We start from the raw sequence: 13126 nt of genomic DNA on the forward strand, positions 1-13126 counted from the left end.
TTCACGGGGCAAATTTTTTACAATTTAGGGCTTTTTTTTGCCGCTGATGGCGCTTGTAAAAATTTTTTTTATATAGATTTTACATACAAAAGCTTCACAAGCGCTGTGAGTGGTGAAAAAAAGCCCTAAATTGTAATGCCCTGTGAATTGGACTGCAGTTCCGTCTCACTTACGGCTGACTTATGGCGCTAGCGACGTACGGTTGTTTGAAGAACTACAAAGGCACAAAATCTCAATACAGGTGCCTATCTATATCATCACTGTAAATAAACAATATTTATTGGGGCATTAATACACCTCCACAGCTATTAGCTGTGTTCGATGGTCGTCTCGGCTCAGTTCCGTCTCACTTATGGCTCACTTATGGCGCTAGCGACGTACGGTTGTTTGAAGAACTACAAAGGCACAAAATCTCAATACAGGTGCTTATCTATATCATCACTGTATTAATGCCCCAATAAATATTGTTTATTTACAGTGATGATATAGATAGGCACCTGTATTAATTGTGCTGCTTCAAACAACTTCACGTCGCTAGCGCCATAGTCAGCAAGTGAACGGAACTGAACCGGCGACCATCAACTTGTTTATTGAAGCATTGATACAGTGATGATATAGATAGGCACCTGTATTGAGATCAATTGAGATTTTGTGCCTTTGTAGTTCTTCAAACAACCGTACGTCGCTAGCGCCATAAGTGAGCCGTAAGTGAGACGGAACTGAGCCGAGACGACCATCGAACACAGCTGTAGATATCCATCAAAAAAATATCGACAAATCAGCTGAAAAAAAATCGGCTAAAAGTAGCCGACATATATCGGTATATCGCCGAAAATCACACATCTCTACTTGTCCGTACTTTGAGAGTTTGAACTTAAAAAACCGCACCTACCTTTGCTACCTGTTTAGACGATAAGCCGAAAAGTGTTTATAATCTTATCCTTAATAATTTCGTATGAAGTTTTCGCTTTTTGTTGTATTCAGCGATCAACTTATAAATACATTGGTAAGTGAGAAAGAAATATTAGGTCAATTTTCACTTCTTGACCGAAATTTTGAGAAAACTTTTGTTTTTTCTTTTACAGTCGTGATGGTAAATAGTTTCTCAGTTTTAAATCGTTGTCCGACCCGTTTTTCATTATAAGTTCGACCCGTAATATATTTTTATTTTTATTCTTTATACGATCAGTCTCATTAATTCATACCGTTAATGTCATAAATCGAATTATCAAAATTATTCTACTCTAAATGATTGTTGTTGATTTCATACCATTTTGATAAGGTTATAATTCAATGTGAAAGAAAAAAGTTCCATGGGAATATTTTAGGTTTTGAATGTATGTTATGGATATGAACGCTTATCGTATTAAGAATTTTTATATTAACATATCTTTATACATATTGTGGACAGTTGATTCCCTGGCGAAACTTGCAGTATCGCACTCACCGCCCGGGCGATAGCAAAAGCGGAGTAATACCAGAGACAATAAAAAATGCAATACAAATATTAACAAACTTTATTACTACCTCTGCATGCAAATATTATCAAAACAAAACATTATTAAAATAATTTTTAAACGTAATATTTTTAATTAAAAAACAAGAGATCGAAACGTTGACAAGTTTTGACTTTTGGAGAATGAAGATTGCGCTCGAAGGGAGCTCCCTACCTAAGATCAAACTCCAAAATCATTAGCAATAGCGATAGCATATCAAAAACTTTTTCAGGCTTATGATCAATTCTTATATTTATAAAACTATAATATTGAAGGATAAACAAAATGAAATGATTTAATGTTAAGCTATTTCCGGCGTTATTAGCGGTATCAATTAGTGCGGATCAGTGTTGGGTAAAAGGTTGATTTTAGGTGTGTTCGTTCACTATTCACACCGAGCGTATGCACGGAGCGTATGCAAGGAAGCGCTAGAGTTTTGCGGTCATTTGAAGAAACTTTAGTAACTAAAATTTACTAAAACATTCGTTATTTTCAGTCATTGTGTTAATTTTGTTAATTTAATTATTTTTTCTCAGACGCAAGAACAAATTACCAATTAATAATAATGAAAGAGAGCGAAAGAACTGGAAAAAACGAATAGCAATAAATAAATAGTAAATGGCAATATTACGATATCCGTGGCGACAAAATATGACAGCTGAAATTAGAACGTCTTTTCGAGAGAAAAATAATGGCCGCGACAGAATTTCGATATCTCGAATACTTTTCGAGATATCGAGGGCCCAAGATATCGAACTTTTTTTTTTTGTTATTTTTTTTTAAAATAAATGGTATATAAAATAATTACTTTCAAGATCGTTTTTGGTAGTATTTTTCACGAGGAATAAGATGGATTAAACAGCAATATCGTATCTTTAATATTTTTCGAGATATTGAGCTTTAAAAGTGAAAAATATCGAAATTTGTTACTAATTTTTTATCATTTTGCTATTTTTCACTATTAATAAATTTAAAAAAAAATAAATTTATGAATGATTTTAGTAGTATTTTTTACGAGGAAAACAATGGTGATAATAGAAATTACGTGAAATATCTAGCAAAGGAAAAGATGTAGCTAAGGAAAAGAGGTAGCTAAGTAAAATATTTAGCTAAGTAAAATATTTAGCTAAGTGAAAAATTAAGCTGGTAAAATTATGTAGGTATTGTGTGTTTGGCTAAAATTGAGACTACGTGAAATATCTAGCTAAGGAAATAATGTAGCTAAGTAAAATATTTAGCTGAATGAAAAATTAAGCTGGTAAAATTATGTAGGTATTGTGTGTTTGGCTAAAATTGAGACTACGTAAAATATCTAGCTAAGGAAAAGATGGAGCTAAGGAAAAAATGTAGCTAACTAAAATATTTAGCTGAGTGAAAAATTAAGCTGGTAAAATTATGTAGGTATTGTGTGTTTGGCTAAAATTGAGACTACGTAAAATATTTAGCTAAGTGAAATATTTAGCTAAGTAAAAGATGTAGCTAAATAAAATTTTCAGCTACGTAAAAAAAGTAGCGACTAATCATTTTTCTTTATCCAAGTCCAAGCGTAACTATGAAATCTAGTTTTTTCTGGTGACATTTCGTTATTATATAAATATATCGATATTTTGAATTTTCAATAATTAATATTTCAAAAACTATTAGAGATATTGAATTTCTATTATCACCATTGTTTTCCTCGTAAAAAATACTACTGAAATCATTAATAAATTTATTTTTTTTTAAATTTATTTATAGTGAAAAATAGCAAAATAATAAAAAATTAGTAAAAAATTTCGATATTTTTCACCTTTAAAGCTTAATATCTCGAAAAATATTAAAGATACGATATTGCTGTTTAATCCATATTATTCCTCGTAAAAAATACTATTAAAATCGATCTTAAAATTAATTTTTTTATATACCATTTATTTATAAAAAAAATAACAAAAAAAAAAAATTCGATATCTTGGACCCTCGATATCTCGAAAAGTATTCGAGATATCGAAATTCTGTTGCGGCCATTATTTTTGTCTCGAAAAGACGTTCTAATTTCAGCTGTCACATTTTGTCGCCACGGATATCGTAATATTGCCCTCGGTGTGAAAAGTGAACGAACACACCTATTTAAGCTTATTTATACTGTCGGACATATAGTATAATACTGTCTGAAAGTATGAAACTCAGAAACGCCTTCTACGACATCAGGGAGGCTATTCTCGAATTCATACGAGTCGACTCGTTCGCACGGATCGAGGTCCGTGGACGGTTCTTGCCTTGAGTAGAGATGTGAGATCAGTTCACGGACCTCGGTCCGTGTGAACGTGTGAACGAGTCGACTCGTATGAATTCGAGAATAGCCCCCCTGAACTTTCACTGCTCAAACTCACGACAGTTAAGCTAGAGTGGGTATAATCAGAGTGGTGCCAATAGCGGGTTCAGGTCCGCCATATCCTGATTTTTGTATGTAGTTGGTATAGGAGAGTGACGTCACTTCAGGGCAGCTTTTCGCCTTTGGCACCACTCTGCTTATACCCACTCTAAGTTAAGCGGATTCATTACGCTGCAGACAATCAGCATTTTTTCAACATAGTCCTCGGCGGCCATTTTCTAGTAAATTTCTAGTTAGATATAGTGACACAAGTGCTATGGCATAGAACTTGGTCGAAAAACTATGCTAGTGGCCACATGCCTTAAGGAGGTTATACACAAATTACTCTTTTTTTAAAAAATATAATGAGAATGTTCTGAAATTTTGTATACAAGTAGATCTTTTCATTCTGAATACAACGGTATAATTATTTTCTTATGTTGATCGGTTAAATTTTTTGTAATTAATTATTGAAAATAATATTTAACATTGGCTCTTATGGAGATTTCAACCATTTTTTTCGGATAGAAAAAATGATGAAAAAGTCTTGAAAAAAATCACACATATACTAGAAACCGAGTTTTATTAATTGCGCGAAAAATTTTCATATGTTGATCGATCAATTAATGAGAAATTAATTATAAACTTGACAAAAATTAGATGTGGCAACGTATGGCATGTTCAAACACACACACATATCCGCAATCCCATATATTGTATACGGGGCGCAGGCGCTTTACACTTTATTATTTTACAGTGTAGCCAAGTTTCACATGAGACTGTGACGTCAGAAGCTCCCCGCAACATCCGCAATGAATTTGTGTATAACCTCCTTAAGATTTCTATAGCGTGGAGACCAGTGATGGGTAAATGGTCGATTTTTGAGGTTTCATACACTTACAGTAAGATACTGTAAGAAACTGTAAGATACCTCTGACGCCATTTTGAACATTCTTATTGACTGTCGACTCGACAATTAGTTCTTATTGCTCGATATATATTGGTACATGTAATTTATTTGTTATATAAATATATATAATATCAAGGAAAACCAGTTTTAAGGAATTAATGTTGCTTGAAACATAATTTTTTGGCAACATTAATTCCTTAGCTCCATCTTTTCCTTAGCTACTGCTTTTCCTCGGACATTTTCTATTTATATTAAATAAATAATATACATGTCATTTTATTTTTTAAAAATAAAAATGTCCAAAAAATACATATAAATTTATTTTTAAATAATACAAATGTCCAAGAAAAAGCAGTAGCTAAGAAAAGGATGTAGCTAAGGAATTAAGGTTGCCAAAAAATTATGTTTCAAAGAAATAATGTTGCTTAAAATATAAATCTTTGGCAACCTTAATTCCTTATTCTATTAACTACTGCTTTTCCTCGGACATTTTTATTTATTTTATGAATAAAATACATGTAAATTTATTTTTTAAAAATACAAATGTCCAAGGAAAAGCAGTAGCTAAGAAAAAGATGTAGCTAAGAAATGAATGTTGCCAAAAAATTATGTTTTAAGGAATTAATGTTGCTTTAATTCTAAATAACTAATTTTTTAAATAAATAAAAATCCCAAGGAAAAATAGTAGCTAAGGAAAAGATGGAGCTAAGGAATTACAGTTGCCAAAGAAATTCTTTTTTAAGCAACATTAATTCCTTAGCCACATCTTTTCCTTAGCTAGATTTTTATTTATTTAATAAATGAATTACATGTATTTATCGGATAAAAAAAAATTGTAGCACGAAGGTTCCACTTTTATTCGTAGGAGGCGCTGGGAACGCAATGTAAGATACCTCGATGTATGAAACCGATGATGTAAGATACGGTATCTTACATGGTATCTTACACCACGGTATCTTACCTACCCAACACTGGTGGAGACACCTCTTTACGAACGTCTGGAGTTACGGTCAGTGTTAACTTATCCCCACCAACTCTAACCTCACCCAAATGCCATTACGAACATATGTTTATTACGTCTATATTGCGCATAGAGCTCGATTTTGCTGATTGCTCAAACGGTGCAGACAATCTCTCTGTCGCAGTCTTTGGAAGCTTTAAGCAATGACAAGAGTGGGGATTCGGCAGAACTCGGCTTACATGCATGCGCAATGAATTTTTGTGTATTATTTCTGTGTTTAAATATATGATGCATATGCTATTACTATTAACAGATTGATGTTTCCTTGGGTGCATTCCTTTAATAAAAAATTTTTTTTCGTTTTGCAATTTCGCCCTGTAATACCGACTAAAAACTAGAAACAGAAAAAACGACAAAAGTGATAAATTTCTCTATGCAATATTCCAGGCTTTACAGTTTACGATAATGTGTGGTATGAGCTATGTGACAATAACAAACAATCACAACAAGTCAATTTTCTATTAATTTCAGTTTGTTATAAACATTGAACAGTTATCCATCTAATCAAGGTCTGTAGATTAATAAGACGGCTGGGATCAGGGAGGCTATTCTCGAATTCATTCGAGTCGACTCGTTCACACAGCACCCGTATTCACAGGGCAAATTTTATACAATTTAGGGCTTTTTTTTGCCACTGATGGCGCTTATAAAATTTTTTTTATATAGATTTTACATATAAAAGCTCTACAAGCGCCACCGGTGGATGAAAAAAGCCCTAAATTGTAATGCCCTGTGAATACGGGTGCGGATCGAGGTCCGTGGACGGATCTTGCCTTGAGTAGAGATGGGAGATCCGTTCACGGACCTCGGTCCGTGTGAACGAGTCGACTCGTATGAATTCGAGAATAGCCCCCCAGGTCGTCGCACAAGCACCATACATGGCCGACTTTTAGGCGCACATTATTTAAACCATCTTTATAGCTTACATCTGGTCTATAACAGAAACAGTATATAACAAGAAGTTAACACTTAATTTTTTTCAATTAATAATTAATTAAATATTCTGAAAAATTGACAAAGTTAGCAGACAGTTTAATATAAATAGTTATAAAAAAGTGAAACAAAAGTTACTCGAAAAATATAATTTTTTCTTTTTTAATATAAAAATAAAATAATCGAATACAATTTTTTATCTGACAACAAAATATATTTTTCTGGCTTCAGTAGGCTTTTGCCTGTCGCATACTATGAATAAGTAAATAAAATAACTCAATTGAAAGGTTTTTTAAAAATGGACAATTTTTCGAATACATTAAGAAGCTTGTTAAACTTGTTTTTAATTTTTTCTCGTTGTCTTTCTGACTGTATCCTTTTTTCTTATTCAACTCGTAATTCACAGTCTAAACTAATATTTATTTTCTTTAAGCTTTCTACTTCCTAGTTTAAACTCGAAATTTCATTGTGATAAAGACGATGTTGATTTTGAAGCATGAAATTAAATTTAATAACTCCTTTATTATATTTTTTCATCATTTCTGCTTGTAATTCATCAGCAAGAATTGATAAAAAACTGTTGAAAGTATCAGGATAAATATTATGAGTAAAAATTGATACTAAATGATCCTCATCTAAGTTTACTAGTGGCAATTCAATCTGCTGCTTATCACTATCGGTAAAGATTTGGTATTATTAGACTTTGGTAACTTGAATAAACTCTTTTTGTTGTCAGTGGTATATTCATCAATAATTACATCAAGCAATGGTCTGGAAAAAGATTCACCTAAGTTTATTGTTGGCAACTGTTTTAGTGATTCAAATGAACATTATGTACTAAAAAAAAATAACTATTGATATTTTTTTATCAAGACAACTTTAAGGTTGCTTATAAATAATTAAATCGTCACTCAATTTTTTTTTTTTTTGGCTCATTTTTCAAATGAAATAAATATCTATACTCTCAATTTTTTTCAATTTTTTCTGACGTCGTTTTTTTGAGATAATTAATGTCAAAGTTGACAACTTTTATACGCGAGGATAGGACTATAAGTTGATATACCGTACATTTTTATTTTTAACGAGTTCGTTTTTCACTAAAAAATTTTCAAATTACTATCAAATTGTAGTGCTCGACAAGACGAATACGATAAAAAAATTTGAATTTTTTCTGACGTTGATTTTTAAAGATATTTAATGTTAAATTTTTAAATTTTCGTCTTTCTCGCAACGAGAGGACATGAGAGAATTGCGATCCGGCAACACTGCTCTCTTGTCCTTGTTTACTTTTCACTTGCCGAGCGGGATGTTATACACCAACGTGACATACACAATGATGCACTGTAGTAGTGGTAGTATATAAAAAAATACAGTGTCTCACAATTTCCATTTTGCTTGCTGGAATAGTGTTGGTGCCTATCTGTTTACACACACACTACGATTTTTAAGGCAAAAGCGTAACAAAATTTTTAAAGAGGGGCCACAAAATAAACGTAGTGGTATACGAGTCCTCCGAGCCTAAATAATAGTACGACTATGTCCCTTGTAAGCAACCTTAATATAAGTTAAAATTCAATGTTTATTCTTACTCACGTTACTTTTATTTTGGTGGATTTTACTCAAATAATTTATCAAAACATCATCAAACAAAGTTGGTATTGCATTTGGTTTTAATTTTTTTTGAGCCATCCTGACGATGTTGTTCATATTGAGATTCATCATAATGGATTTTCATAAATATATCTGTGAATATCAATATTTTTTAACTAGTAAACTAATAATTTTGATCAGAAAAAAGAAAATTATGTAAAGAAATAAACTTACCTCACATAACCTTGAGCTTGGTTTTATTTGGCTCACACCAGCCCCAGTAGATCATTTTCGACGACGATCTGAATCTCTGGGGAAAGCAACCGATCGCACAACATACCGATCGTACAATATTTATTCAATAAATAAATGATTAAATTTTCAATTGGAAATTTTTTTGACATGCCATACACTGTTTGTTTACATTATGTGGTAAACATTAGTAGTGGGGAATAGCACCAAACATGGCTGACCGCGCAGGCGCACTGAGTCATGCGACGACCTGATCCCAGCACCCGTATTCAGAGGATGTTCTCATTAAGGCGTTTTTTTTCCGATGGTGGCGCTTGTGAAGCTTTTCTATGTAAAATCTATATAAAAAGTTCACAAGCGCCGCCATCGGAAACATCCTCTGAATCTGAATCAGTATATCTTATTAATCTACAGACCTTGCATCTAATAATTGGAAGCCAAAAAAAATAATGTCATGTGCCAGTACTGCCACTACACGAAACAGCTTTTTCCTATAAAATTTTGGCCGGTATTACAGGGCGAAATTGCAAAACGAAAAAAAATTTTTTATTAAAGGAATGCACCCCTTATTTTTGATGGCTATTATAGGTTATATATCGTATAGATATTAAAATAACGATTCATTCTAAAATTTATTAATATCAATCAATAAAGCTCGTCAAGGAGAAAAAAATGTTTCGATAAAAATTTAGATAATAATTTATGAATTTCAATGTATATTTTTTTTTTTCAAATATAATAATGGCAGTCGATAAAACTTTTCGAGTAAAAAAGTAAGTCTCGGGATAACTTGCGTATAATAATGTCGAGAATAGCTATCCTGGTCTCTAGTCTTCTTAAAATAGACATATTGTTTATACACTCATCTCACGTATGAAGAAACTTGTGTATGTGTTGAGCTATTCCGAACGTATCTGAATCCCTACATTGTCATTGCCTAAATCTTCCAACGACTGAGACAGAGAGATTGTCTGCACCGTTTGAGCCCTCAACGTTTCACCTATGGGAAAGCATAGGCGATGCGCAATATAGTAGTATTACGAATGGTTCGCTATTCTTGATCGAATGTCTATAATCTTCGCCGGCATGAATTTTCACGGTGACATGGAAGTAAAAGTCCCTTCCTGACTTATTCCACCAAAATATGGTCAGTTCATATGAAAATATTTCGAGCGACTTTACTTTTCCATAACTCGATCATGCCGGCGAAAGATGTCGGACCCTTACCCTTTGAATTACCGGAAACTTACCAAAGAGGGCGGAGATTTCTCTACACGGAGAAAAAAAAACGACAAATATTGTTGAGAAAACAGGACAAAAATTGTCGTGCCGCACAACAAAGTGGAGGCGAAGTTGAAACTCTATAATATTTGTTCTGCCGGTAGTACAGTTTTTGTTCATCTGACAGAGTAATAATTACCGTGCTGTTTAACAAAATTTGTCATGCTCCAAACAAAAATTAATAGACATACAACAATTTTTGTTATGCTCCAAACAAAAACTGTTGAACATACAACAATTTTTGTATTTAGTTTAATAATTATTATTATTTCACATAACAAAAATTCTAAAACCATATTAAATTTTTTTTTTTTCAAAATTACGAAATAAATTTTCATTATGATAATTAAAAAGAAGAAGGAAAACAATTAAGAAACAAATTAATTCAAATTAATGCTTTGATTTATTTTTCATATTTATAATTATTAAAGATTAAAATAAAAAATCTCTGCATTAAAATGACAGATGCAGGTTATGTTTGTCATTTTCATATAATTTCATACTTTATTGTTAATGTGATTTGTTAAATATCAAGTTTGGTTATTTATCTAGTTGCTCACAAATATTTTAGTTTATAATTCAATGATTAAAATGTTATTAAAACTTGACATCTTGGGATTAATTAATTTATTTTCAAAACGTCAGTCACACCAAAGCTGATCTCAACTTAGACTGACTTAGAAAATTCCACACAATGCCATGTAGATATACCGAGGCACACGAACAAGACCGAGTCTTACCGATAACACCCGAAAATCAAATTGTTGTGCAGCACTGTAATATTTGCCTTGAAACTGGACAATATTTATTGAGCAGCCGAACAAATATTATTAAGCAACACAACAAATATTATTGGATGGTAAAATTTGTTGTGCAGCTAAATAAAATTTGTTCAACGATACAATAAAATTTGTTGTAGCACAACAAATTTTGTTTAACGATAGAACAATTTTTGTTGCAGCACAACAAAAAGCGACAGGATAGGATTTCGCCTGTAGTTTGTTGTGCTCTCACAACAATTTTTGTGGTTTTTCTTTCTCAGTGTATTGTTCATAACTAATCAGATAACGCAAAGTGGCGTGAATAATTAAATATTGATATGATGACAGTTAGATTAATAATCTACCCTCTAAATCCCTCCTAACAGCTGTCTCGTTATTTTGCAATATTTTTTTTTGGGACTTTAACTCGTTCCTATATAATTCGGAAGTAAATTTTTCCCATATTATCATTGCCGAATAATTCATTATTGTCAATTAAGGTTGCCGTCCTTTATCCCAAATCAAATTCCCCGAATGGCTTTTTTCCCGAATACATTTTGCCCGAATGCATTCTTCCCGAAATATAAATCCCGAATATTTTTTCCCGAATAACCTTTTTCTCAGTATTTTTTTTCCCGAATAAATTTTTTCAAGTGTATTATTTTATTTATATTTATTAGATTATAATATTATGTGCAATAGCTTTTAAAAACTCTAACTCGTGGAACGATCCATAACTAGCCACAAGGGACATTATTCTTTTCATTATCATTATTTCTGCGTCAGCTTGTTGTTTTTGAAATTCACCAAGTACAAAATACAGGTCAGGATGGTGTTTCCCAACAACAAGCTGAAAGCGTTTTTCAATTTTTGAAACGAAATTTATCACCCGTGAGTGTTTTCGGATATCGATCAGGAAGAGTACCCAAGTCAGCAAGACTTTTTGGATATGGTGGCAAATTTTTTCTTAAAAAAAATAATAAATGAATATTGTATTAAAAAAAGATAATTAAAAGAAAGTACCTCCGGATTTTTCGCATTGATTTTTTTAAATTATCGTGCTCAGATAGCTGGCCAAGGATGCCCTCAGACAGTCCAGCTAGCTCTGCACGTAATATTTGAGATGGGGGTTGTTGGGGATGGTCCTCAGCCCTCCGTTTCAAAGAAATTTTTAAAATCTCAGCTTCAACCTGTTCTTAGTTGGGAACATGAGCATGATCGTCTAATGTTGGTTCACGTATAGAGTAATGTTCATTCTTCATGACGTAACCTTTGACACTCCCAATAAATTTTACCTTCAACTGGTAATTTAGACCGCAAATAAACGGAACAATTATGAACTAATATTGTTTCCCCAAGAATTTTGATATCATCGATCATTTAAAAATATTAAAAAGAAATAAAAATTTGAACAAAATTTACTTAAAAATTTGACATTCAAAAACGAAGATAATGAATTGAATAAAATGAAACAAATGACGGTAAATAATGAAATTAGTATTAGTACTTTCTTTTTTTTCATAAATTTTATTTTAGTATTAGTTCTTTCTTTTTTTAAATTGTTTTTTTTTTTTTTTAAATTCGGGCACAATAATATTCGGACGAAATGCATTCGGGCAAAAAGCATTCGGGCAAACAGACTTTCGGGAAAAAGGTCATTCGGGAAAAAGGCCATTCGGAAAAAAAACCGTGAATCGTCAATTTATTGTAACCAGAAATGACATATTAACGTTGACAATTTTTCTTCCGGCAACAGAAGGTAAATTACCGGAAAGTTACCGGACTCACATCACTATGAGTTCGTCCTAGTGTTCATTGATATTGAGCGATATACTGGAGACATGAGTTTCTACTCGGTATACCGAGTACTACACTATTCGGTATTTCTTTCCCCCGATATTCCGGTACTCGGTATTTTTTTGGCCAATATCGGACACGAGTACTTTGACCGGGGGCGACACCAAAGTGAACTTAGATAATTTTTTTTTTTTCGGTTTTTTTTTATAATAATGCCATTTTAAATAAACTACGCGCACCATTTTTAGAGATTTTACATCGCCACATATGAAACCAGCTTTATTCAATTTGATATTAATATATTGAATTTTTATGCAATATTAAAATTATTATTTAAGGAGGTTATGCACAAATTCATTGCGGGTGTTGCGGGGCGCTTCTGACGTCACAGACTAGAGTGGGTATAAGCAGAGTGAAGCCATAGATGATTTTTATCTCGGAAGTGACGGAACCCTCTTATACCCACTCCATACGGTGAGCTCGGAAGTGACGAAAACCTCTTATACTCGCTCCATACGGCGAGCACAAAATGTCGGACTAATAGGACCTCGGTGGCTTCACTCTGCTTATACCCACTCTATCACAGACAAAACTGAAATCCGACTACACTGTAAAAAAATAAAGTGAAAAGCGCCTGCGCCCCATATACAATATATGGGATTGCGGGTATGTGTGTGTGTTTGAACATGCCATACGTTGCCACATCTAATTTTTGTAAAGTTTATAATTAATTAC

The 13126-nt window shown here is 32.6% G+C and overlaps 1 protein-coding gene across 2 annotated transcripts in view; it reads left to right on the forward strand.

Moving 5' to 3' along the window:
* The first annotated feature begins 703 nt into the window (after positions 1-703).
* Positions 704-13126, forward strand: part of LOC122849292 (xaa-Pro aminopeptidase ApepP) — a 29648-nt gene continuing 17225 nt past the window's right edge. For both annotated transcript variants that reach the window (XM_044147974.1, XM_044147975.1), the window contains exon 1: positions 704-1006. The gene's annotated coding sequence lies outside the window, so the exon portion shown is untranslated. The remainder of the gene's footprint in view (positions 1007-13126) is intronic.

The sequence above is a fragment of the Aphidius gifuensis genome, linkage group LG2, assembly GCF_014905175.1.
Source record: "Aphidius gifuensis isolate YNYX2018 linkage group LG2, ASM1490517v1, whole genome shotgun sequence".
Taxonomy (NCBI): domain Eukaryota; kingdom Metazoa; phylum Arthropoda; class Insecta; order Hymenoptera; family Braconidae; genus Aphidius; species Aphidius gifuensis.